Source organism: Jaculus jaculus, chromosome 7, assembly GCF_020740685.1.
Source record: "Jaculus jaculus isolate mJacJac1 chromosome 7, mJacJac1.mat.Y.cur, whole genome shotgun sequence".
Lineage (NCBI taxonomy): Eukaryota > Metazoa > Chordata > Mammalia > Rodentia > Dipodidae > Jaculus > Jaculus jaculus.
The window spans coordinates 100,634,314-100,661,289 of NC_059108.1; positions in this window are offsets into that span (position 1 = coordinate 100,634,314).

Sequence of the window (26,976 nt, forward strand, 5' to 3'; positions counted from 1 at the left end):
AAATAAGAAGTGTAAACAAAACATTCACAAAAGATCAGTTATTTAGATTATGTGTAAGTAAAATATATCAACTATCCGGTTAATGATTTTCAATGGATTCTTTGGGATGAAAATATTAACTTGTTTCTGTTCTTTTGAAGTAATTCATAAACCATTCTTGTAAGTGTGGAGCATGGCTAGAAGAGGCCCAAGATGATGAATTCACTCTCTGTGCCAATGTGCCTCAAGAGTAAGCTCGCACATGAAGAAAACATAAATTGTATATTATTTATTGTTATAACAGTGTCACTGGGTGTCATTTTTAAATTTCTATCTCTTAAATGAAGCTATTTCTTTAATTAATGATTCTTGTCTTATGATTTTGCATACACAATTATTTTATGATTTATTCTTTAATGAAAATGTGCTCAGAAAAAAAATCCTAAAAAATATAAAACAGTCATTTAGAACAACTGACATATTATATGTTGGGTACCCAATATTCTCATTGTGAGGTGATTTTACATTTTTCTCTTCACAGATATGTTTATGATCTCTATATGAATTTAGTAATATAAATAAAATATTATACAAATCTCTACTATTTCCGTTTTGGAAGAACCAACTTCTACATTTTTATATCTGTCATTATTTTCTCATATATGCATATATGCAACTTTTATACTCATCAATTTGAAATATGAGTTATATTTTATTGTTATTTTGTAAGACTCAATATCATTCCCTAGCAAAGACTGATTAAGATTACATATAGTGAAAAAATATTCTTTGATCATAGAGCAATTCTTTGCTACATATATCACATTTTATAATGGAGTTAGTTTCCATTGTTGAATAAATAAGCAATCTCCTTTTGCCTACTGTTAACTGTGGAATGAATGTTTGTTATAAAATATATTGTACCTTTATAATTTTTTAAAGTATAAATTCTTATATATAAAAATTTAATATCCTTGGCCTAGGAGATGGCTCAGCAGATAGATTGCTTTCTGCACAAGCATGAAGGCTCAATTTACCCTGAGTTTGATTCCCTAACACACACATAAACAGAAACAGCTGGGAAAAACTACATATACTTGTAATCCAGGTCTGTGTGTGGAGTGGAATGGGGACTAAGGAACTCCTGAAGCTCACTGATCAACCAGACTTACCAAGAAAAAGTACGTGTGGATTCAAAGAGAGACTCTATCTCAAAATAACACATGGTTGAGCAAAAACAACAGATGCTAGGCATTCTCTTCTGTCCTCCATAAGTGTGTGCATGTTGCTTGAATCTTCACACACACATACACACAGACATATGCATATGCCCCACAAACATCCCACACACCAGACCACACATAGCAGCATAACATACACCACAAAATCAAATTTAATATTTTAAGAAATGGTAATTTTTGAGACTTTTGAAATGTCCTTGCCAAGTTGCTTATCATTACAACAATACTAATTTTGACTCATGTCAGTTGATAATTAACATTTGCCTGTAATTCAGTTAAACTATGGATTATCTCTTTCATACTAATACTTGCTTATTATGAAGTGTTTGGTTTGGAATATGGCATGAGTTAATTTTTCCGTTATTTTTTGCAAAATGTTTCTATTTTAATTATACTATTTATTAACTTATCTATCCTTTTCCTCCCTTACTTAGAATGCTAATTTATCTTAAATTCAATTTGTTTATTCGTTGATTGTTAGTTTCCCACTCTGTTTTTATAATACATGAAATATGATGTTTTCCTAATATGTTCCCTTCTTCTCCTTGGGTCCAGCAATCGAGTGTCTAGTGACACTTCTAGGGCATGACATGGATCAGTCATATAAATGTACTAAATATTAATATCTGAGAAGGAATAAGTCTGTCTTTTCTCTAAATTTTATAAGGTATTTTGTTACTTTACCTTCACATTTCACTGTTTTTTTTTTTTAATTTAATTTATTAGTTTTCTTTTCAGCAAATACAGGCAGTTTGGTGCCATTGTTTAGGCTCATCCATGATCTACCCCCTCCCACTGGACCCTCCTTGTTGATGTAAATGGGTCGTGAATTGTGGAGTTAGCCCACAGTTATTGGTATGATAAATGTCTCTGCAAATCATGACCCAACAAGTGACTCTGACATTCTTTCCGCCTCCTCTTCCGCAAAATTTCCCTGAGCCATGTTGGGTTCATTTCACTGTTATTTTGGTAAGCATTCCTACAATTATATGCAACTGTGTCAGGTAGAATATTAATTTCATATGAAAAAAACCACTTGACTTTCAATATTAATTTTTTTCCACTAAAGAAACTACAGTATATTTCTTTGAAATTTCTAGGAGGCTTCTCACAAAATTTAGCCATTTTTTTGCATAGAAATTCCATGTATTTCTTGTGAAGGATACCACTTTGTATTTATTATTTATAAGTGAAGTATTTTATGGTAAATTTCTCAACTAGCTGCTGCTGGTATCCTGAACTATTACTAGTAGTATTTTAATACTTTTATTTTTTTTTTCAAGGATAGATCAAGAAGGAATGGTATGCCAGGGCCTCTAGCCACTGCTAACAAACTCCAGATGCATGTGCCACTTTGTGTATCTGGCTTTATGTGGGTATTGGGAAATTGAATCTAGGCCATTAGGCTTTGCAGGCAAGTACTGTAACTGCTGAGCCATATCTCTAGGCTCCTGAACAATTATTTTTCCCAGTTTTTTTTTTTTTTTTTTTAATTTTTATTTATTTATTTGAGAGCGACAGACACAGAGAGAAGGACAGAGAGAGGGAGAGAGAGAGAATGGGCGCGCCAGGGCCTCCAGCCTCTGCAAACGAACTCCAGACGCGTACGCCCCCTTGTGCATCTGGCTAACGTGGGACCTGGGGAACCGAGCCTCGAACCGGGGTCCTTAGGCTTCACAGGCAAGCGCTTAACCGCTAAGCCATCTCTCCAGCCCTATTTTTCCCAGTTTTTGTTACATTTTTATGATGCTTCAAGATGCATAACCTTAAACACACATTTTTATATCTACAACATTCTTTAATGTGACTACTCTAATTTCTTTTCAGTCATGTTACATAGACCACGATGTTCTCAAGCATATTCTTCTGTTTGTCTCTACAGAGGTTTAAGGTTTCAAAACAAAGTTGAAGTTGGTACCTTGTTTGAGATATCTTTTACTACTGCTAGAATTTTTTAAATTATTTTTTATTATGTATTTGAGATCTAGAGAGAGACAAAGAGAGTATGAGCAGACCAAGGCCTCCTGCCATTGCATATTAACTCCACAGCATGCGCTACACTTTGTGCATGTGCTGGCTTTACATGGGTACTGAGGAATCAAACCCAGATTCTCAAGCTTTGCAAACAAGTACCCTTAACTGCTGAGCCAACCCTCCAGCCCTAGAATTTTTTTTAATATTTATAGTTCATAGTAAACTTTCCTTAAATACTGAGTTTGAATTAATATAATCACTTCCTACTGAGATTCCTACAAAAATTAATTTAGTCCTTTCTGTTTTATTAAATCCAGGGAGAAGCAGAAGGAACATAGATGGTGGAGGTGGCGTTCTCCCAAGAATATAGTTTGTACTCTCAGGTCCTGGTACATAAAGTTCCTATGTTTTCATCCATTGTTTTTATATCCAATCACTTGAAATTTAGTTTTACCAGACTTACTGAGCAACTGCAATCATTTTCTATCTGCCCTCCTTAACTGTATGAACCATACACGCTGATCAGTCTTTCAGAATAATTTGTATATATCCACATGAAAAGATTGGTAGAAAAGGTAGAGGAGGACATTAATAAGAAGGTGGTAGTTGGTGTTTAGAATGAGATTTTAGTTGGGGTTCAAGGAAACACTCAATGTCTGTATCAAAGGCAGAGGTAGGAGGATTGCTGTGAGTTCAAGGCCAGCCTCAAACTCCATAGTGAGTTCCAGGTCAGGCTGGGCTAGAGTTAGTCCCTACTTTGAAAACATAATGGGGAAAGAAGAGTTTATCTCAGTTTATAGTCTAAGGGGCAGTTTCCTCATGGCATGGTAGGCATGACAGAGTAGAGGCTGGCACTGCATTTTGACACAACAGCAGGGGGAAGCAACAAACTTAGCTACTGAGCAAAAACACCCAGTAGAGGACTAATAAACCTCAAGGTCTGCCAATAATGTATCAGCTCTTCTATCAGCTCTTCTAGCAAGGTTCCAGTTCCCAAAGTCTCTACTAGCTCGAGATTGAATGTGAAGCTTAAAAGTAAACACGTGAGGCTTTGAGGGACACCTTTTATTCAAACTACCACAATGACTGAATTGCATGAGGGACCCTATCAATGTCCCTGTCCTTAGTATTTATTAGTCCATACTTGCTGTACATGAACTTCTGTATTTATAACTTCCTTTCCTTAGGAAATGTTAACTTGTAATTTAAAAATGTATGCCTACCAGCTATAAGAATTTTCATTAATGCATTGAATGTATTTCAAAAATTCATACCTATCAGGGCATTTGGGGATTTGGGTAAACAATGACAATGGCATCGATATAGTCCTGAGAGCTAGATATTCCCTTCTAGTGAAGTCATTGAAGAAAAATATATAAATAATTAAGAGAATTTAGATAATGAGAGGCTTGAGAAAAATTAAAACACTACAATGTAATGGATTTTAACTGGAAGGCTGCTCTGGATTAATGAGAAGGAAAGAACTATAAGGAATGAAGTCTAACATTCTTCCTTGGAAAAGAATTGTTTGATTAAGAAAACTTCTGCAATGCATAATCCTACTAGTACACAGTAATACCAATTTCTTTTCAGGAAATCAAAATTTTGTCAGAAGAGGCAGTTTAGGATAAATATGAATGAGTAGAAGTAAAACACCATAAATGGAGGAAAGAAAATAAGTAAAAGAAAGCACAGCATGAAAAATACAAAGGAGAGAGTTTTTACCAAGTTCACACTTTTTCTCAGAGTTGACATTCAGCAGTACTTGCAATGCCAACAGTATGTGATTAGTAGCCACTGTTTATTACAACCACTTGTAAGGTATATGAAAACAATGCTCTATTTTTAATGGAACATTTCTAGGATGTGCACCTGTTATTACTAAAACTGAATTTTTAAAAAATATTTTATTTATTTATTTGAAGAGAGAGAGGAAGAGCCCTTAGCAAAACAGCTAGGGCACAGGTGAAAACACAGAGGAATTGATGAGATGAATAACAATATTGCTTCCATGGTGAGCCTGACAACCTGATGCAGGGTGATGGAGATAGACACTGAGGATACCCAAATGATTAAAAACAAAACAAAACAAAACACTATAGGGCTGAGCATGGTGATGCATGCCTTTAATCCCAACATTCGGGAGGCAGAGGTAGGTGGATTGCCATGAGTTCAAGGCCTCCCTGAGACTCCATAGTAAATTCCAGGTCAGCCTGGGCTAGAGTGAGACCCTACCTCAAAAAACAAAAAAACAAAAAATGAAAACCACTATAGAATGAACAAGTCCTAAATTTGATAAGGAACTCTATCACTTATAAAATACATGTCTTTTAATTTCAGTAGTATATCTGTCATATATATGTGTGTGTATATATATATGTATATATTATATATATACTTGGCAGGATTAAGAAAGAGAATTAAGGCTCAGCATTTAAAGCACTTTCCTGCAAAGTCTAAGGACTGGTGTTTGATTTTCCTATACCCATGATGTACAAGGTGATCCATTTGTCGAGTTTGTTTGCCGTGGCTAGAGGCCCTGGTGCACACATTCTCTCCCCCTCTCTTTATCTGTTTCTTTCCTTCTTTCTTTCTTTCTTTCTTTCTTTCTTTCTTTCTTTCTTTCTTTCTTTTTTCTTTCTTTTTTCTTTCTTGCTTTAACAACATTGTGGCCTTAGGGTCTCATGTCCAATGAACTTACCAGTCTGTCTTTTTTAGGCATTCAAGAGTTTGAGTCTAAAGTTAAGGCCTTATAAGAGTGAGCTATTACTCAGCATTTTTTTTAGCTTTATAGAATACTATTAGTTTATTTAATAATTTTTCCCAAGGCAGAAAATACTAATTTTTGTATAAGAAAATATCGAAATTATAACAATTAAGTATGCATTATTAATGTTAATCATGTTCCTTAAAATAGGCATAAAAATTATGTATAGTATCAGTGAAAATAATTATACTTCACAGCCAAGTGAAAATAATTTCCTTTACTTCTATAAAATTTTATAAGAAAAACAATTCCCTTGGGTATATTTTTCTACCTGAAGGGAAAATACTGTGTCTGGCTCAACATTTAATATTCTCATTTGTGACATAGTGCTAAATAAATATTTAATATGTATTTGTTACATAATAAATAAAATAAACAACACATTCAGTGAGTTGTATGAATAGAAAAATAATTTCAGGTTAGATAGTCAAATTCAGTTATTTAAAAAAAATTGTTTATTTTTTATTTATTTGAGAGCGACAGATAGAGAGAGAAAGAGCCAGAGAGAAAGAGAGAGAATAGGCACGTCAGGGCTTCCAGCCACTGCAAACGGACGCATGCGTCCCCCTTGTGCATCTGGCTAAGGTGGGTCCTGGGGAATCGAGCCTTGAACCAGGGTCCTTAGGCTTCACAGGCAAGCGCTTAACCACTAAGCCATCTCTCCAGCCCAACTTCAGTTGTTTTTAAAAGCACTTATCAACAATTTTGTAACTTTACATCATTATGAGTAAATAAAGTAACTTTTACAAATGGTTGAAAAAGTTGATTGTACAGATATGACTTACTGAAAAATATATTTCCAGTTCTCAAACAGTAATTTTCCATTGTGAAAACACATTAAAAATGTATTTCCAAAAATTGATTTAGAAAGAGTTATATGGGTACCTGATATTTGGAACTGATTGGCAGTTAAGTGTTGTACAATGTGTCTGCTCTCAATCTCTCAAAAAGCTGGTGGCATCAAAACAAAAGATAGAAAATCAAGGCTGACAGAAATGCATCATTTGAGTGGAGGGTTCAAAAATTGCTTCAACAGGTACACTAGTTCTGAGTTACCCACTGAGGATATATTATAAAACCTGACACCCACTGCAGTCCTGAGTGCTTCTTCTTCTTTTTTTTTTTTTTTAATTTTCTATTTCATGACTGAATTATGGTTGACATGGATAACTAGAGCCAAGCCATGTAAAGTGAAGCCATAGGTAAGGCTTAAGTACTATATTTTATTTTTTTATTAGTTTTGTATTCAGCAAATACAGGCAGTTTGGTACCATTATTAGGCTTATCCATGACCTACCCCTTCCCCTTGGCCCCTCCTTGTTGAGGTATATGGGTCGTGCACTGTGGAGTTAGCCCACAGTAATTGGTACGATAAATGTCTCTGCATATAATGATCCAACATGTGGCTCTGACATTCTTTCCTCCCCCTCTTCTGCAAAATTTCCCTGAGCCATGTTGGGTTCATTTTTGGTCTGCTTCAGTGATGAGGTTTTGGGGGCCTCCGAGGCTCTGGCTCTCTGATTTTGTAGGAGTTGAGTTTTCTCTGTGTTGTTCTCCTTCCCCCTTGTGCTGGTATTGCCAATTTTTCTTAGTTTCAGCCAGGGCCCTTTTGAGGTATGATGGGGGCTCTCTCCTTAGGATCTACACCTATCTGAAAAAGAGAAGCAGATTCTCCAAGGGAGAGTAAGTTAGCACCAGGACAAATGAGATAACCCTTACTTTTTTGAATAGAGAATTTAATAGGTATAGGCCCTCTTGTAGCCCATAATTGATGGTAGCTTGATATTGGAGAGTGAGCTTATGTTTGGATATGGTTCTGACTTGTTTCCCAGCTCCAGCTATGGGTCCTGTACCACTGAGGGGATCAGTTACCCAAATCAAGAGAAGTTGGTTCCCTACCATGGCTGTGTGCCACTATTGCACTTGTATGGGCATCACTACAGGTTATTTGCTGCTTAGTAGGATAGACCATGAGTTGTTTGGACAGATATTGGTCATTTCCCCCAGTCTCCCGTGTAGCACCTTCTGGCACTAGACACGCTGACTGTCTGGGGACTGACTTTCCTAGCTTCCAGCCATGCCATTCCATTTTACATGTTGACCACATAAGGTGTCTTCAGCAGTAGGGTCTTACCACTAACCTTTGGTGGGTCATCAAGTACTCAGACAGAAATCTGTCTTTCTTTTAGGAAAACTTGTAGGTCTCTCTGATCAAAAGCTCATTGTGGATAATAGCCACATGCTGGTACTGGGAGTTACAGGTCAGTGCCCATGAAGAAAATGAGGACAAAGATAACTAATATAGAAGAGTTAGAGAGAAGAGAGAGAGAGAGGGAGAGGGAAGGAGGGAAGATGTAGAAGATTTAGGTTAGACTTGATCCTACCCTCTCTAGTGTCTTGTGGTTCAGGTGTTTCCTGTAAGGGCCTGGTGAAATGGTTGAACCTGGAACAGATCATTCTCAGTGAACTTACCCAATCACAGAAAAAAAAATTTGCCACATAGTCTAACTCATCTACAACACCTAACCTGAATCTATCCAAGATACCTTACATATCCAGCAAGCACCTCTTGGACTAGACACTAGGATGAATGGGGAGGGAGGGGAGGGCATCGAAGGGTGGAAAACAGTAATCTGGACCCAAACGGCAATGGTACCATAAAATCCTACTTCCTTAACTACTATATTTTAGGTAAAACAAGCAACATATGGCCAGAAATCCTAGTGCTATCTACTTTATATTTAATTTTTGTACGTAAAATATATCTTGAATTTTTATGGTTCTCTACAAATACCCAAAGCAAATGAAAGTAAATTGAACAATGAAGCAAAAGACCAACTGATGTCTTGTACCTATCTAAAGTTCCAATGTATTATTTGAGATGCTGACCATACAGAGATTTTCTTTTTCTATATTTACCAGTTTGTTTGAGTCAGCAGCCAAGTTTGAAAGTTGTTGTTTTAATATACACCTTAAAATTTATTTACTTCTCCATTTTTTTTCTCGCAGGACATGGTGGTACATGCCTTTAATCCCAACACTTGGGAGGCAGAGGTAGGAGTAACATTGTGAGTGCAACGTCACCCTGACACTACATAGTGAATTCCAGATTAGCCTGGGCTACAGGGAGACTCTACCCCCTAAAAAACAACAACAAAAATAAATAAATAAAAATTATCAGGACTCATTCACAGTGAAAATCAATCAAAACATGCTTACTTTGCTTAAGATTTAGTTAATTAAAATAATGTAAATGTACATAGTTATGGCAAGAATGGCCCAAGTAAAGACTTTTAAATCTGATATTAACTCGATCTGAATTTATTTATAGTTTTTAATTATATAGTTTCTTTGAAACCTATGTGTGGATATATGGGGAGAGAGTGAGAAGAAGAGAGAGTTTTGTCCTATCATTTTGAATTACAGTGTTATATATCTTGAATATATCCATAACTTCTGGTCTCATATTATTTGAAGCTATACTTCCTCCAGCTAAAATAATCCCATCAACAAAAGCAAATGATCTTGATCTTGTAGCTTTGCCTCTAAGAATTTCATTGCTGAATTTTCAATACTTTATGTCACAATTGCTATTATGTATAGCTGCTAATGGTTTTCCAATCTTCTATTAGATTTAGAAAGCACTTTAAGCACTGTCAGGATCCTCCTCCTTCCTTGGGGAAAAGGTTCCCTGAATAACTTATAGAATGAAAATTCTTCATCATCTTTAAGGACATCCCATCCTATGACTAGAGCTTGTCATAGCTCTGAGAGCATGATATCTCTGCCATGGTCAACTTCCAGATTTGAGAAAGTTTTGGCAGGATTTGAAAGCTAGCATGGTGTCAATATGGGAAGGCCCATGTTAATTTTTAAGTTCAATTTTATCAGACAGAATGGAGCCAGGTAATGTTTAAGCTCCACTGAAGCATCATCCTGTTAAAGCAGGGGTTTCTTAAACATGACACTGAGCTAGGAACATCAGTGTCATTGTACTTTGTTAATAGCCCAGCTTCTCAGACCCTACCCCAGACTTATTGAATCAAAATTCTGAGGAGTATGGTCCAAATAGCTGTATTTTAACAAGCTTCCAGATAACTGATGGAGATTAACTATACAATACCATTCCATAGGAAATGTGATTTCCTTATAACTACAGAAAATTAAAATTAGATCAGAGTAAGTACAGTCAGGTGGATATTCTTTTGTACCCTTGATGTCCTCTGGAAGTTACAGTGTCTAAAAAGAAACATTCACCTACTCTGAGAGAGAAGAACACAATAAGATCATGATTAAAGGGTCACAAAATAGGTTGCTTCAGTGAAAAGGAATGTGTAATGGTGTTACACAGCAAGTTATATGAAGTTCATATTTCTGTACACAAACTGATTCTTTGCAGGTTGGACTCAATATGGAATTTAATCTTTATGTCAAAAGAAATTGAATTATAATCTCACGCTTTGCTACAGCTTCATTTCAACATGTAGGAATATGGCCAAGGGCACAAATATGTGTCAAACTGACAGGGAACAGAACACTGATGGCTTAGAAGACCACAATTCTTAGAAATGAGTCACTGAAAGTTAATTGCATGAGTTTCGTGATGCTAAATAGATAACCCGAGCTCAAGAAATGTCATTGAGCAGGTTGCATTTTTACTCCTGCCCTGCAAAATGAAAACTGTTATAGTTACTTTTTTGTTGCTGTACAAAGCACCTGACCAAAAACAGCTGATGGGAGCAGAACTGATTTTGGCTTCTAGACTCAAGAGGAAAGATTCATGATGATGGGATGGCATGACATGAGCAAAAGCTGAACATCACTTCCTTGCCACATCAGCTAGACAACAGCAGTAGAGTGAGCCAGATTCTCACCAGGGAGTACTGGCTATAATACTCATAAGTCCACCTCAGCAACACACCACCTCCACCTGGCTACACCTTCCAATTGCCACCACATGGGGAGCAACCATTCAGAACACATGAGTTTAGGACGAAATTTGATTCAAGCCACCACAAAAACAAAATCCTAGGGGATCCTTTTTGTGTCTGCCTATTAAGAGAAATCTGAGCTTAAAATGTGTGATGGACTATTCCATGAAAATAAGATATAAGATGACTCATAACTTTCTGTTCACTGAGAATATTTTCCGAACTATCACAAGTTGTTGACAAATTCTAGTTTAGCAGGAAATTCTTCCCACATATCATCTATTGTGTTTTCTTAGTAATTCTTCTGAACAGTAAATTTTCCAGTATTTGAATGAATCTTGTAGCTAAAAATGATGCAAATAACCCAGTTTAAAACAAACAAAAAAATCAAGCCTTTAACTGAAAAACTAGTTTTGGAAACTACTACTTTCAAAACTGAAACCCAAGCTTCTTAAGAGCAGAAATTTCATATGTAGATCTAGGAGATGGCTTCATGGCTAAGGCACTTTAATGGAAAGCCTATGGATCCAGGTTCAATTCCCTAGTACCCATGTAAGTTAGATCCACAAAATGGTGCATGTGTCTGGGGTTTGTTTTGAGTGGCTGGAGGCCATGGCATGCCCATTATCTCTCTGTATCTGCCTCTTCTTGTCTCTCTCAAAGAAATTTTTTAAAAATAAATTTTATATGTCCATAAAGCTATAAATAAAACTACAATGTGAAAAGACTATGATGCAAAGAATATAAAGTCTATAGCATAAACCCCAACCTGGGGAAAGAATTTTACTAAATATTGTTTAACAGGAATTTTTTAAATTAGTTATGGGCATAGTATGTAAACAGTACATGTTGTCACCATCCTTACCCTCATACCTGTTTCCCCCTCCGAAGGGGTCCCCCTTATTGGGGATGTGAGTTAACCCCATGGGGATTGTAGGTCGTGCATTGTGGGGGTAGCTAACAGTTATGGGGAAGAGGCAATGTCTCTGTGTGTAATGTCCCATCTTGTAGATCTAACAGTCTTTCTGCCTTCCATCTGTGTCATGCTTTAGAGCAATTTCTCATTTTGATTATATGATTATATGTAACCTCCAGGAACACTGTCCAGTTTTTTGAGACAGAATCTCTCATTGGCCTAGAGCTTACCAGTTGGGCTAGACCAGCTTTCCAGCAAGCCCCAGGGATCCTTCTGTCTCTACCTCACCAGTGCTGAGATTACAAGCATGTACCACCCATACCTGAAGTTTTACTAGGTACCAGTAATGAACCTCAGGTCCTCATGGTTGAATGCCAGGCACTTTACCAACCAAGCTATCTCCTCAGTCATAATAGGAATATTTTGATACTGAAACAAAATTATTGAGAGTTCAACTAAATTTATATGACCCATATTTACATGCTATTGTTAATCTTAGAAAAGGACTGTAGTTATAATTATTACTAGGGGTCTCTTTCTGGCTAGTGTCTAACACAAAACAAACAAGGAACTAGAGAAATGTGAACATGATTAGTAAAGCCACAAGAATCTTTACTAAGAACAAAGTGATAGTAAATATTTTTTTAAAAATACTGCCAAGAGAAGCAGTGAGCCACTCAAGTAGAAAGTATTCATGGGTCCCAGGAGGTAGTCTAGGATATCTCTGTATAAGATTTTTAGGGCATGAAAGGTTGGTTACAAAAGGTGTAGTTTAGGCTGCCCTCAGGTGTGAATAGCAGGTTGTTATAGAACATTTTCTCACTGCCCATAACCTTTCTCATTATTAATCTTACTGTAATCACATATGCTCCCATTATGCATAGCAATAACATAATAGAGGCTCTTCCCTAAATGTTGACTTAGAAGACACAGTTTGCTTTATTTTGAAAGAACCCAAAACTAGTCGAGACAAGACCATTCCCTATTGTTATAATCTCAGATATATCTAACAACATATTGGAATAGAAACTGAGCACAAATAATACTGTCTAGTGTAGGAGAAATATATTGCATTGCTTGGAGTGGAATGTATGTTCAATTCAGTGCAGGTGGAGACTCCAGGTTGCCAACATGTTGGTCATGTGCATTGTGAATAAAAGGAGAGTGTTTATTGCTTCAGCCAACTGGTGCCTAGGCAGCTAAACTACTCCCTAGGCTTTCCTGCCTCATAATCAATGCTGGCTAAATCTAGGACATGAGGGCATCATGGGAAGCAGCATCTTCAAATTCAGGAAGAATATACTTTTTATATTTATTTGTAGGTTTTGTAATTTCTTAGAAATACTTATAATGTTCAAACTATACATACTGCACATTTTTATGAGATTTATCCCTAAGTATTTTACCTTTTTGAAACTATTGTAAATTAAACCGTTTACTAATTTACATTTTTGGTAAATTACATATATGTCCAACATTGGCAAATCCAAGTTCTAAAAAGGAAGCATTAACATGAAGCTTAAATGAATAAAAGAAGCCCTGTGAGGATGAGACAAAGTGTAGGCATGTTAGCATCCTGGGAGGAAAGAAGATAATCAAGAAAGATACTTGTACTCCTCCCTTTAGTATCAGACTATTGAAACAATAGGCCCCAAGAAATTGGAATTTCCCGAAGAATCCCATGCCAGGAAAAGTGAGACTTCAGCCTTGTGTCCAGTCAGAGGGATAACTGGCCTCCAGGAAAGATTTCTAGCTTGTCCCTAACTTTGCAAGAGACACTGAGTTTGAAAGACAATGAGATGGAAGAAACCACACCTTGACCCAAATTGCTTAGTACTGCATACCTCTTGTTTAGTTATGCATACTTATTGCCCTCTATATAGAATTAAACCATGTTGTATCACTGAACACAGACTTAGAGGTACCATTGGATCTCTTTATAGTTCCTTCCAACATGGCCGTATTGAATAAATATCCTTCTTCTGCTTTTTGCCACTCAACAGAACAGACTAGAAATTACAGAGAGAAAATAAATGTATAAAGAAGGTATTATGGGGCTGCAGAGATGGCTTAGTGGTTAAGCACTTGCCTGTGAAGCTTAAGGACCCTGGTTCGAGGCTTGATTCTCCAGGACCCACGTTAGACAGATGCACAAGGGGGCTCACGCATCTGGAGTTCGTTTGCAGTGGCTGGAAGCCCTGGCGTGCCCATTCTCTCACTGTCTCTCTCTCTCTCTCTCTCTCTCCCCCTCTTTTACTCTCTGTCACTCTAAAATAAATAAATAAAAATGAACAAAAAAAATTTAAAAAGAAGGGATTATGATTTACTAGGTAGGGATGCCTTAACTTTATAAATTTAATCTCTCTCCAATTTCTGCTCTGTCCTACTATTTGAATTACCTATTTGTTTAATTAATTAATTGTGGATGGGTGGCTGAAGCCGGCTTGTTAGGGCTATCAAAGACAAGGCTCTGGCCCTAATAACTCTGGTAGCAGGCAAATGACATTTTTGTTTCCAGAACATTTTGATGCAACTGTTTTGAACTATAACATTTGAAAGTCTTCCCTGGAAAAACATGGACAAATAAAAGCTCAAATCATCAATTGTCAGACATACTAGGAGATATTGTGTATGTATGAACTATGAAGTCAAGGATGTTGTGAAAATATAATTAAAAAATATAATTTTCTCCAGGAGTGGTGGTGCACACATTAATGCCAGCACTCAGAATGCAGAGGTAGGAGGATTACTGTGAGTTTGGGGCCACCCATATACTACATAGTGAATTACAAGTCAGCCTGGGCTAGAGCAAGACCCTAAATCAAAGGAGCCGGGCATGGTGGCACACACCTTAAATTCCAGCACTCGGAAGGCAGAGGTAGGAGGATCGCTGTGAGTTCAAGGCCACCCTGAGACTACAGAGTGAATTCCAGGTCATCCTGGGCTAGAGAGAGACCCTACCTTGGAAAACCAAAAAAAAAAAAAAAAAAAAAAAAGAGCAAAATTATATTTAATTAATTAATTAAATCTTCAAACTGAAAAGTCTCCCTATAAAGATAATCTATATAAAAAAGTCTACTTTCTAAATGTTTTATTTATTTATTATAGAGAGAAAAAGACACACAAAACACACACACACACAGAGAGGCAGACAGGCAGACAGAGACAGAGAATATAGGCTTACCAGGGGCTCCTGCTACTGAAAACGTACTACAGATGCATGTGACACTTTGTGAATCTAGTTTAATGTAGGTAAAGGGGGAACTGAAGCCAGACCATCAGGCTTTGCCAGCAAGTTCCTTTAACCTCTGAACCATCTTTTCAGCATCCTAAAATTGATTTTTCAATGAACAGAAATCAAAATGAGATGCACAGTACATGCAAGTAATTAAGACTATAAAGGAGAAGAAAAAGCATGCATAACTTTAAATAAGGGATCCACTCACATTGGATAACAGAAAAAAAAGGACTTTGAGATTAAGCTTGCACCCTTCCTAGATAATAGAGACTATGAGCCTTACCTAAGGTTACTAGAAAAGCTGTAATATCTGGTCTTTTTCCTTAGTAATCTATAAACCTGATCTTCCTCGTGTAGCTACTCCCTATAAAAAGTCAGAACTTCCCTAGGCAAGAACTCCGAGAGAGAGAGAGAGAGAGAGGGGGGGGGGGGGTGGGGAATGGGCACACCGGAGCCTACAGCCACTGCAAACGAATTCCAAACACATGCGCCACCCTGTGCATCTGGCTTACGTAGGTCCTGAGGACTTGAACTGAGATCTCTTGGCCTTGCAGGCAAGTGCCTTAACTCCTAAGCCATGTCTCCAGCCCATGAGTTATTAAGTTATTTGAGGAGAAGATTACAAATTGTGGGGTTTATTTAAGGGAGATTGGGATGTAGGATGGAAAGCTAGAAGAGAGTCATAAACATGTGGGAAGTAGGAATCTAGGAGCTTGTGCAGGGAAACTTAGGAGAAACTCACATGGCATCTGCCATGTGTTTTTAGAGAAGTTAATAGGACAGTGGTGAGGCTCAAGGAAAAATGAGAGGGCAAATAGCAAAGCATAGACCATGAAAATCAGAGGAGACATGAGTACTGAAAAGCGTTACACTCATGGTTAGCCCGAGTTTAATGAAATTGCACAGGTACCAAGCCAAGAGTTGCTGAGAACACCTGCATGGGAGATCTGGAGTGTAAGGAAAGTCCTCACAGTGGTAGATTCAGAAACCAGAGGAAAATCAGCATGCAATCAAAGAGAGAAGTTGCCCCAAACTAGAAAGCAGAGACAAACAAAAAAGCCATCCAAACCAAGAAACAGTTTTATGTCCCCCCAACCCTGCACCACCAGTGAGGCTGGGTGAGGGGGAAACGAACTCACTTGTACCTTTGTATCCTGAATGAAGAGAGGTAGGCGGGCTGAGCAGAGAAGCAAAGCAGAACTGAGCTGAGCTGAGTGTGGTGGAGTCTGCAACAAGAAGACAGGAACATTTTTAGGTAAATTTAGAGGCAGATTCCTGGGCCAGCCCATCCAGGGCCATCTGGCTAGGTAGTGTGCTAGACTGGGCAGGAGGGGATGATGTAGGTAAGTCTCAATCAGCAAAGTTCAAATTTTCGGTTGGTTTTTGGCGTGGCATCTCATAGCTCTCTTTGAGTATAAATCCCTAACTGAAAATGCCTTAAAAAGCTAACTTTTTCCTATCCTCCTGCATTCCCCTATCTTGACATGGAACTTTTAACTGCAGTTAGAGGGAGCAGTACATGCAGATAGCTTTAATTTCTCCAACCTGGATGAGGTGGTAGGATGCATTTAGCCCTTAGTCTGGCTTAGAGGCCCAAGAGAGAAACCCAGAGCCATTCAGATGTCTTATGGCTATCTTTGTGTCAGTTTCTTTCTTCCTCCCTGGAAAGAAAGACTGAGGAACAGAAAAAATATTATTATAGTATGAGACAATAGGGAACGGTTTTGTGTCATTGGAACAAGGCAGATGTTTAACTGGAAGCTTGACAAAGAAAATCAGAATCAACATCTATTGCGAGACTTATCTGTTTGTTTGAACAGTATTTTAAGTTTTTGTCACATAATAAATTTCTTGATACTAGTTTAGGTCTTTTGATGTACCTGTATATGCTTGGCTGTGTTAGCTGGATTGATTTTTCCCCCAGGGGCCCAGACTTTAGAATTAATATTTACTTCCATTAGAGGTAAGCATAAAATTGGCCCAGGTGGGGTGGGGGACAAGAGAATGGAAGTACCTAATTTGGCTAGAAGGTCTCACCCTAATAGCAGGGAGCTAATTGGGCATAATTTAAAAATCATAGGAGAAAAGAAATTCTCCCTAGTTACAACTGAGAGGCATGAAGAAGTGTCTGGTCATGGGCTTTGCCAGAAATGCCTGTCACAATCACTGTTTGGGAAGAGAGCTGGCCGGAGTTAGAGATGAAGACTGTGAAGCTCTCAGAACTAGGAGATGTGAAGATCTCCTTCCCGTCTTTGAATCATTCAGCACTCATGGAAGGTGATGGAGGTTTGAGCTATGGGAGCTGGAGAGGAATTCTTGGGCATCTCTCATCCATTTAGACCACTTGTGAGGTGGCCTCAGAGGTCTCTGCCTTCAGGGACAGTTGGCCTGCCAGGGTCTCTTTGGTATAGAAGACAGGGCCCTGGCAGAGGTATTCACTAGGGACACTTTCTGAAAATGTCCCAGCTGCCAACTCTAGCAGCAGACCCCAGGAGCCCTCCTCCCTAATTGGCTTTCTTATAAAGCAGTTAGTAAAGCCAGAGTCCTTCTCTGTCTCCGATCAGCCTCTAGAGCACTATGATAAAAGACTGTGATGGGCTGGAGAGATGGCTTAGTGGTTAAGCGCTTGCATGTGAAGCCTAAGGACCCCGGTTCGAGGCTCGGTTCCCAAGGTCCCACGTTAGCCAGATGCACAAGGGGCGCATGTGTCTGGAGTTCTTTTTCAGTGGCTGGAAGCCCTGGCGCGCCCATTCTCTCTCTCTCCCTCTATCTGTCTTTCTCTCTGTGTCTGTCGCTCTCAAATAAATAAATAAAAAATGAACAAACAAACAAAAAAAAAATTAAAAAAAAAGACTGTGATGGCAGCTGGGCGTGGTGGTCCATGCCTTTAATCCCAGCACTCGGGAGGCAGAGGTAGGAGGATTGTCATGAGTTCAAGCCCACCCTGAGACTCCATAGTGAATTCTAGGTCAGCCTGGGCTAGAGTGAGACCCTACCTCGAAAAACCTCAGTCACACTAGATTGTTTTCAGGCTTTACTGCTGTTGATCACAGTTGTTTTTTGTTTTTGGTTTTTTTTTTTCCCTACTATCTGGGACTGCCTGAGTTAAAATATCACGTCTTAATTACTAGTTATCTACTTCTAGAATCAGGATAAAGGTTGGTAGGGAGTACTTCTCTCAGAAATTCGTTTTCCCATCTTCTAGTTTGTGCTTAAGCCAGTTAATGTGATAGAAGAATATCAGTCATTTTTTCTTTAGAATCTTTGGGTCAAAGAAGTTCCCATTTTTCAGAGCACACTCTCATGGTGTGAATATGGCTGAGGATTTCTTGCCTATACTGAAAAGAAAAGGAAGGACCATAAGAAATAGTATTAGTAATTAGTCTTGTTTCTTTTTAAACTTTTAATTGACAATTTCTTTTTATTTTATAAGCTTTTTAAATTTATTTTCTTGTTCTTTTTTTTATTTATTTGAGAGCAACAGACAGAGAGGGAAAGGCAGAGAGAGAGAGAGAGAGAGAGAGAGAGAGAGAGAGAGAGAGAGAATGGGCATGCTAGGGCTTCCAGCCACTGCAAACAAACTCCAGATGCATGCGCCCCCTTGCGCATTCGGCTAGCATGGGTCCTGGGGAATCAAGCCTCGAACTGGGGTCCTTAGGCTTCACAGGCAAACGCTTAACCACTAAGCTATCTCTCCAGCCGTAATTGACAATTTCGATACTTACACACAATAAACCATAATTACAACCCCTCTCCCATTTTCCCCTTATCAACTCTGCTCTCCATCATATCCCCTCCATCTCTTTGTTAATCTCTCTTTTATTTTGATGTCATCATCTTTTTCTCCTATTATGAGGGTCTTGTGTAGGTTTTTCTAAGCACTGTGAGATCATGGATATCGAGGCCAATTTCTGTCTGGGAAGTTGCATTGTAAGGAGTGGTGCCCTTCCTTTGGCACTTACACTCTTTCCACCACCTCTTCAGCAATGGATCCTAATCCTTGGAGGGTATGATAGAGTTGTTTCAGTGCTGACCACTCTTTTGTCACTTCTTCTCAGCACTATGTTGCCTTTTAGGTCATCCCAGGGGTCAACTCCATCTGAAAAAAGAAGCTTTTCTAGCCAAAAGGGGGAGTAGCCTTAATAAATGAATATGAACATTAAGTGTAGTGCTTTCAGGGCAGTTTGGTGGGAATACTATATGCATGTAGCCAGATAAGAGCATGTTTACACCCCTAAGGCACATGACATCCCCTGCCATAGGCTTTTGTTTACATTTTCAGTACTAGGAATGTATTCCTTCCCATAGAGGAGGCCTCCAATCCATTTAGAGAGCAGTTGATTTCCTCCAGCACAGACATGCCACTATTGCACCTGTTTGGACATTTGGCCTGTCTGGCCTAACGTGAGGCTTCCAGGTTCCATTGGTTTCACTGCTGATGAATTCTATCTCTGGTAGGGCTGCATGCAGTTCAGCTTTTTTCCAGCTTACAGTTGGCTAGTCTACAGGGAGAAGATTTTCAGATCAGGACCAGCTTGATTTTTCAGTTGATGGTGCTACCCATGCATATGAAGTCTTTAGCAATAGGGTCTTACCATCTCTTACTCCTGGGAAACCAAGGGCCTTGGCAAAAGCCCATAATGTTTTGGAGGCAATAGGGGCCTTCTTGACCAACAACTTACTGGTAGGTATACCATGCCTGGCACTGAAGATTTTCTAGTAGCAATCTATGGCTTTGGGATGTGCTCTCATCCAAAGAAATAGGCTTTCATATGTCTTATTCAGAACATCTTGAATTTTTAATGACCCTCCACTCACTCTTCTCTAACTCAATCTGTTCCCCTGGACTCATTTAGGCCATTCCATTCCATGTAATCTATTCTTCTACTTAGAAATATACAATAACATCCCCTAAAGTTCTTCCCTTCCTTCCATCCCTTATAACCTTTTACCAGCTAACTGGCCTCTGCTACTGATGTTTTGGTTATACCTCTTACACAAGTCTAAACATTTGTAGCTAGGATCCACATATGAGAGAGAACATGTGACATTTGGCTTTCTGGACCTGGGTTACATCATTTAGTATGATCTTTTCTAGATCCATCCATTTCACAATTTAAATAAATGAATATGAACATTAAATGTAATGCTTTCAGGGCAGTTTGGTGGGGATAATATATGCATTTAGCCAAATAAGACCATGTTTACACTCCTAAGGCACAAATTTAATAATTTTATTTTTCCTTACTGCTAATATAACTCCATTGTGTAGATGTACCACATCTTTGTTATCCATTCATCGGTGGAGGAATATCAAAGCTGGTTCCATTTTCTAACTACTATGAATAGAGCAGCAATAAACATGGTTCTGCAAGTATCTCTATGGTAGTGAGAAGAGTCATTAGGACATATGTCAAGGAGTGCTATAGCTGGATAATATGGTAAATCTATTTTTAGCTGTCTCAAGAACCTCCACACTGATTTCTGTAATGGCTGTACCGGTTTCCATTCCCACTAACAGTGTAGAAAGGTTCCCCTTTTGATGCATCCTTGACAACATTTATTGTCATATGTTTACTTATGGTAGCCATTCTTACAGGAGAGAGATGGAATCTCAAAGCAGTTTTATTTTATTTAATTTATTTATTTTTGGTTTTTTGAAGTAGAGTCTCACTCTGGCCCAGGCTGACCTGGAATTAACTATGAAGTCTCAGGGTAGCCTCAAATTAATGGCAATCCTCTTACTTCTGCCTCCAGCATGCTGGGATTATAGGCATGTGCCACATACCCAGTTCTCAAAGTGATTTTAATTTGCATTTCCCTGGTGACTAAGGATGTAGAACACTTTTTTAGATGTTTATATGCCATCTGTATTTCTTCCAATGAGAACTCTCTATTTAGTTTCATGGGCCATTTTTTAATTGTTTTTTTTTGATTTCTTATAGTTTTGTTCTTTGAGTTCTTTGTATATTCTGGATATTAATCCTCTGTGAGATGTATAGCTGCAAAAATTTTCTCCCATTCTGTAGGTTGCCTCCACTATTCACAGTGCTCTTTGCTGTACAAAAGCTTTGTAATTTCATGAGATCTCAGTGGTTGATTGCTAGGTTTATTTCCTGAGCAATTGGGGTTATATTCAAAAAGTTATTACCTATGCCAATATGTTGAAGGGTTTCCTCTACCTTTTCTTTAAGCAATTTCAGAGTTTTAGGTCTGATATCAAGGTCCCTGAAACATTTGGACTTCATTCTTGTGCACGGAGAAAGACAATGAATGATCTATTTTCATCTTTCTACATACAGATATCCAGTTTTCTCAGCACCACTTGTTGAAGAGTCTTTTCTCCAAAGAATATTTTTGGCTTTTTTTTTTTTGTCAAAAATTACATGGCTGTAGCTACTTGGATTAACATCTGGGTCCTGTATTCTGTTCTGTTGATCTACATGTCTGTCTTTGTGCCAGTTTCATGCTGTTTTTGTTACTATGGCTTTGCAATATAACTTAAAATTGGGTATGGTGATACCACCAGCCTTATTTTTGTTGCTTAAAATTGGTTTGGCTATTCGAGGATTTGTGCTTCCACATGAATTTTAGTACTTTCTTTTTTCTATTTCTGTGAAGAATGCCGTTGCTACTTTAATGGGGATTGCATTGAATGTGTGGATTGCTTTTGGTAAGATTGACATAATCACAGTATTTACTCTTCCAGTCCTATACTATGCATGTCTTTCCATTTCCTAGTGTCTTCTGCAATTTCTCACTTGAGTGTTTTAAAGTTCTCATTGTAGAAATCCTTCACTTACTTGGTTAGGTTTATTTTAAGGCACTTTATTGTTTTTTTTGAGGCAATTGTGAATGGGAGAGAGTCCCTGATTTCACCTCCACAAGTCTGTTTTTTAGTTACCCAGGATGCCTGAAAGCACTTGTAGATCCTGGGAACAGTAGAGTTTGAGGTCATTTCTCTTAGATGACGGTCATGATTTAAGCATGAGGTTGTATGTTCGAACAGGGAATATTGCTGAAGAATTAAGTTATTTATAAGCAATGAACTTGCACTATGAGAACTGAGGTAATGAGTAGAAAAATATTAACTAAAAGTGTTTGACTATACATAGTTGAGAATAAAGCTGAACCTGATTGATCTAAATGAGTATTGTTTTGATATAACCCTTTAAAAAGTTATTTGGAAAGAGAAAAACATAGCTAGATAAGTAATGCTTCTGTATAATCTTGAAAGAGAAATATATAACAATCTGATGTACATTTGAGATATCTGTATTAAGATAATGTGATTTTCTGTCTTACCCATGACAGTTGAAAATAGATGAAGCTTAGAGAGGCTACAACAACATGTCTGTACATAATAGGAAGAAAAAAGTCACAATTATTGAACTTAGATTTAAATCTAGTGATAACTGTTTGGTAGGATTAAAATGAACAAGACAGGAACTAGAAACCTGCTAGGTCTCTATCAGATGAAATCTAATGTTGCGGTGGCATGAGCGGTGGCATCTCATGGTTCTCTTTGAGCCTCAACCCCTAACTGAAACTGCTTTAAAAAGCTAGCTTTTTCTAATCCTCCTTCATAGTCATCACATAAGACAACTCCACACAACAGTACAATTTATTCTAAGTTCATTTTATAGTTGAATATCTGTCTGCACTGGCCAAATGCTTATAACCAGAGGAAAAATAAACTTATCATATCTCTATGAGAAGCAATTATTTTCCAACAGGAATAAGATGCCCACCAAGAAGCTTCTTCACCCTCCCACAGAGATGGAGAAGCAGAAGTCCTGTCCTCTTTGATATTTACATTTCAAAGAGAACACTCCCATGCCTTTGAAGGAGAGTTCCTAGGTCATAAAACTGACAAGGGCCTAAATAATTTTCAAAAGGATTTATATACATTTCAAAGAGAGGAGAAACTATATCTAATTACAACTTTTCTAAAGTGAATATGCAAAGATAATGAAGGGAACTATTTTCCCTAGAGAGAATTAAGTTTCTTATTTTTAATTTTTAGTGAGCTATCTTTAAAGCTTCATTGTCATGATGTGAGTTCCACATTAGAAACATCAGGATCACTTGGGAATTTTGTGGAAATGGAGAATTTTAGTCATCATTCCAAGCCTACTAAATAAAAGCTGCATTGAAAAAATTTTCCCATTAATTCTAGTTTTTATTTATCTTTAAAATCGATGTTCTATAGGATGCCGAGTAGTTTGCTGAATACAAAACTAATTAATAAAAAATAAAATAAAAACATGAGATCAAACATAGGAATCCCTTCATATAATAGACATGATTCAGAAATAGTAAAGGACTCACTTACTCTAGGCCACACATATTTGCAGACTTCAAATATCCCTTTAATAGATTAATATTATCTCTAGGTGCTCAAGCCAACCTATGAAAATTCAAATCCCAAGTAATAACCCCAGAGTCCCTGACTAGTGAATTTAACTCACCATTATGAATCTCACACAGTTACAATCTCCTGATACACATGCTTCCAAGATTTCTGCATACACAGATGGAAAGGTTTTATTACTATTTTGGAATAATATCTATTTACTCCTAAAGTATGCTTCATCTTATGTTGGGGAAAAAAATGACCATATCCAATTAGTGCAGGATTTGGGGGCTAAAGAGGGTTCCCCAAACTTAAGACTTTATTCTATTTTTAACAAAGAAATAATAAAATAGCGCTGGGGAGATGGCTTAGTAGTTAAGGAGATTGCCTGTGAAGCATAAAGGACTCGTGTTCAAATCTCCAGGTTGCACATAGCCAGTCACACAGTGACACAAGCACACAAAGTTGTACAGGTGCACAAGAGGGCACATGCATCTGGAGTTTGTTCATAATGGTTAAAGACCCTGGCACACTCATTCTCTCTCACTTTCTGCCTCTTTCTGTCTCTCTCAAAAAGAAAAAAAAAAAAAAGAATTGATAAAATGGAGCCAAGTAGGCTAAATTCTGAATTATTGAGGTTGTATAAGGAGAAGTCATAATTTGTGAGGTTTATTTTATTTTATTTTTTTTAATTTTCAACTATTTATTAAACTGACATTTAATAAATGTGTAGACTTATAGGTTACAATATATGCTTTAATACATTTATATACAATTCAGATCAGGTGAGGGTGCGGGAGAATTGTGAATTCTTTTTTTTTTTTTAATTTAATTTATTAGTTTTCATTTCAGTGAATACAGGCAGTTTGGTACCATTATTTAGGCTCATCTGTGATCTACCCCCTCCCATTAGACCCTCCTTGTTAATGAAAATGGGTCGTGCATTGTGGAGTTAGCCCCCAGTTATTAGTATGATAAATGTCTCTGCAAATCATGACCCAACATGTAACTCTGACATTCTTTCCGCCCCCTCTTCCGCAAGATTTCCCTGAGCCATGTTGGGTTCATTTTTGGTCTGCTTCAGTGCTGAGGTGTTGGGGGCCTCTGAGGCTCTGGCTCTCTGATTTGGTAGGAGTTGATTTTTCTCTGCGTTGATCTCCTTCCCCTTTGTGCTGGTATCCGGTTCACAGGAAAACATCACCCTTGCTTATTTCGCCAGTTGTCCTTAGTTTCAGTTGGGCCCTTTTGAGGTATGTTGGGGCAGCTCTCTTCTTAGGATCTGCATCTATCTGGAAAAGAGAAGCAGATTCTCCAACGGAGAGTAAGTTAGCACCCGGAAAATTGAGATAACACTTACTTTTTTGATAGACAGTTTGATAGGTGTAGGCCCTCTTATACCCCGTGATTGATGGTAGCTTGATATTGTAGAGTGGGCTTGTGTTTGGGTATGGTTCTGACTTGTTTCCCAGCTCCAGCTAAGGGTCTAGTACCCCTGAGTGGATCAGTTAGCCAAATCAAGAGCAATTGATTCCTCACCATGGCTGTGTATCACTATTGCACTTGTTTGGGCATCACATCTGGTTATCTGTTGCTAATTAGGTTAAACAATGTGTTGCTTGGACAGATCTTGGTCATTTCCCCCAGTCGCCTATGTGGTGCCTTCTGGCACTAGACACGCTGACTGTCTGGGGACTGACTCTCTCCTGGCTTCCAGCCATGTCATTCCATTTTACGCATCAGCTGTGTATGGAGTCTTCAGCAATAGGGTCTTATCACTGGCCTTTGGTGGGTCATCAAGTACTCTGACAGAAGTCTGTCATTGTTTTGGGAAACCTTATAGGTTTCTCTGATCAAAAGCTCATTGTGGATGGTAGGCCCAAGCTGGAAGTGGGGGTTACAGGTCAGTGTCCACTAAGAAATTGAGGAAAAAGATAACTAATATACAAGAGTTAGAGAGGAGAGAGATAGAGGGGAGAGGGGGAGAGGGGGAGAGGGGGAGAGGGAGGGAGGGAAGATGTAGGAGATTTAGGTCAGTCTTGATCCTACCCTCTCCAGTGTCTTGTGGTTCAGGTGTTTCCTGTAAGGGTCTAGTGAAGGTTCAGCCATTTGGTCTGTCTTTTAGGAAATAGAATTTTATGGTACCATTGCCGTTTGGGTCTGGATTACTGTTTTCCACCCTTTGATTCCCTCCCCGCCTTCCCATCCACCTTATTGTCTAGTTTGTGAGGTTTATTTAGGAGAAATTGGCATCTAGGAAAAGGTTGGGACAGCTATACACACACACACACACACACACACACACACACACACACACACACACGATCTGTACCTGACTGTATTTGCTGAATACAAAACTAATTAATAAAAAATAAAATAAAAACATGAGATCAAACATAGGAATCCCTTCAAATAATAGACATGATTCAGAAATATTAAAGGACTCAAAACTCAAACATAAATTTTACACATAATCAAAGTGAGAGTGTACCTCCAAAGCATGACACAACCAGAAGGCAGGAAAAAACATATCCAATCCAAAGTAAGTATTTCCCCCTTTCCCAGCCATGCTGGTCCCAGGCTGACAATGAAGGGCAGACTCACATGGATGTTCAGGCCAACTAAAGGAGCAAAAAGAAGAGACACAGTGTATTCAGACAGAAATCACAGGGCAGAAAGAGAAGCTTAAGTATGTGGGGAACCACCTTTTTGTGGATCCAATCAGGGTGAGCCTTGTCATTAGGCTCAGCTGTCTATGCGGAGACCTGATTGGCTTGGACTCAAGGGGCTGAGATGAGGAGAAATCAAAATTTGATTAGTTCATGGGTGTCAGGTATGAGAGTGACCAGTCCTATGTAAACCACTCTGAAGCAAAGATGAAAGCTTTTGTTCAGGACAGCCACAAGGTGCCAGGGCTGATCCACAAGAGAGGAGCACAGCCAACCTGATTTTTCAGGTAATGGGCCTTATAGGACTTTTTCAGTTGGGGTAAGGTGAGGGAGGGGAAAAAAAAAAAAAAAACTCATTTGTTAAGGTGAATAGAGAAGTTCCTTTAGGGAAGATTATTAAATTAACCATTTACACATGATTATGGTAAAATAGCTAGGGCACAATGCCAGTGACCAGGTGACTCATCAGATAAGGAGCAGGAAACTGTGACCTGGGGCATTGTTTGGCAAGGAGGGGATAATGACCATGTGATTTCTTGAAGAATGTGGGCAGTCTATTTCTCCATGCCTCTGTCACCCTTCTGCTGGCCATGGTGATTCCATCTTGGGAGCCTGTCCCCAACTAACATTCCAGCCTTTTGTTGATGACAAGGGGCAGTGGTCTCTCTTCTGTATTGTCTTTATGCTGACATGTTCAGTTCTTATGGGAGAGGATGGGTAATGCTGTTGATGATTCTCCCTTCAGGGCAGGTGATGAGAAGGTGGTTCCATGGTGGCTAGAAGCTGGTAGGAGATAGAAGAGGGTCATCTTAGTAAAAGTTGGCTGAATTTTTGGATGCATCTCAGAAGACAGAGGGCCAGAAGAATTAGCAAGCATAGCTCAGTTATAGGCCCTAGTTATGGCAAAA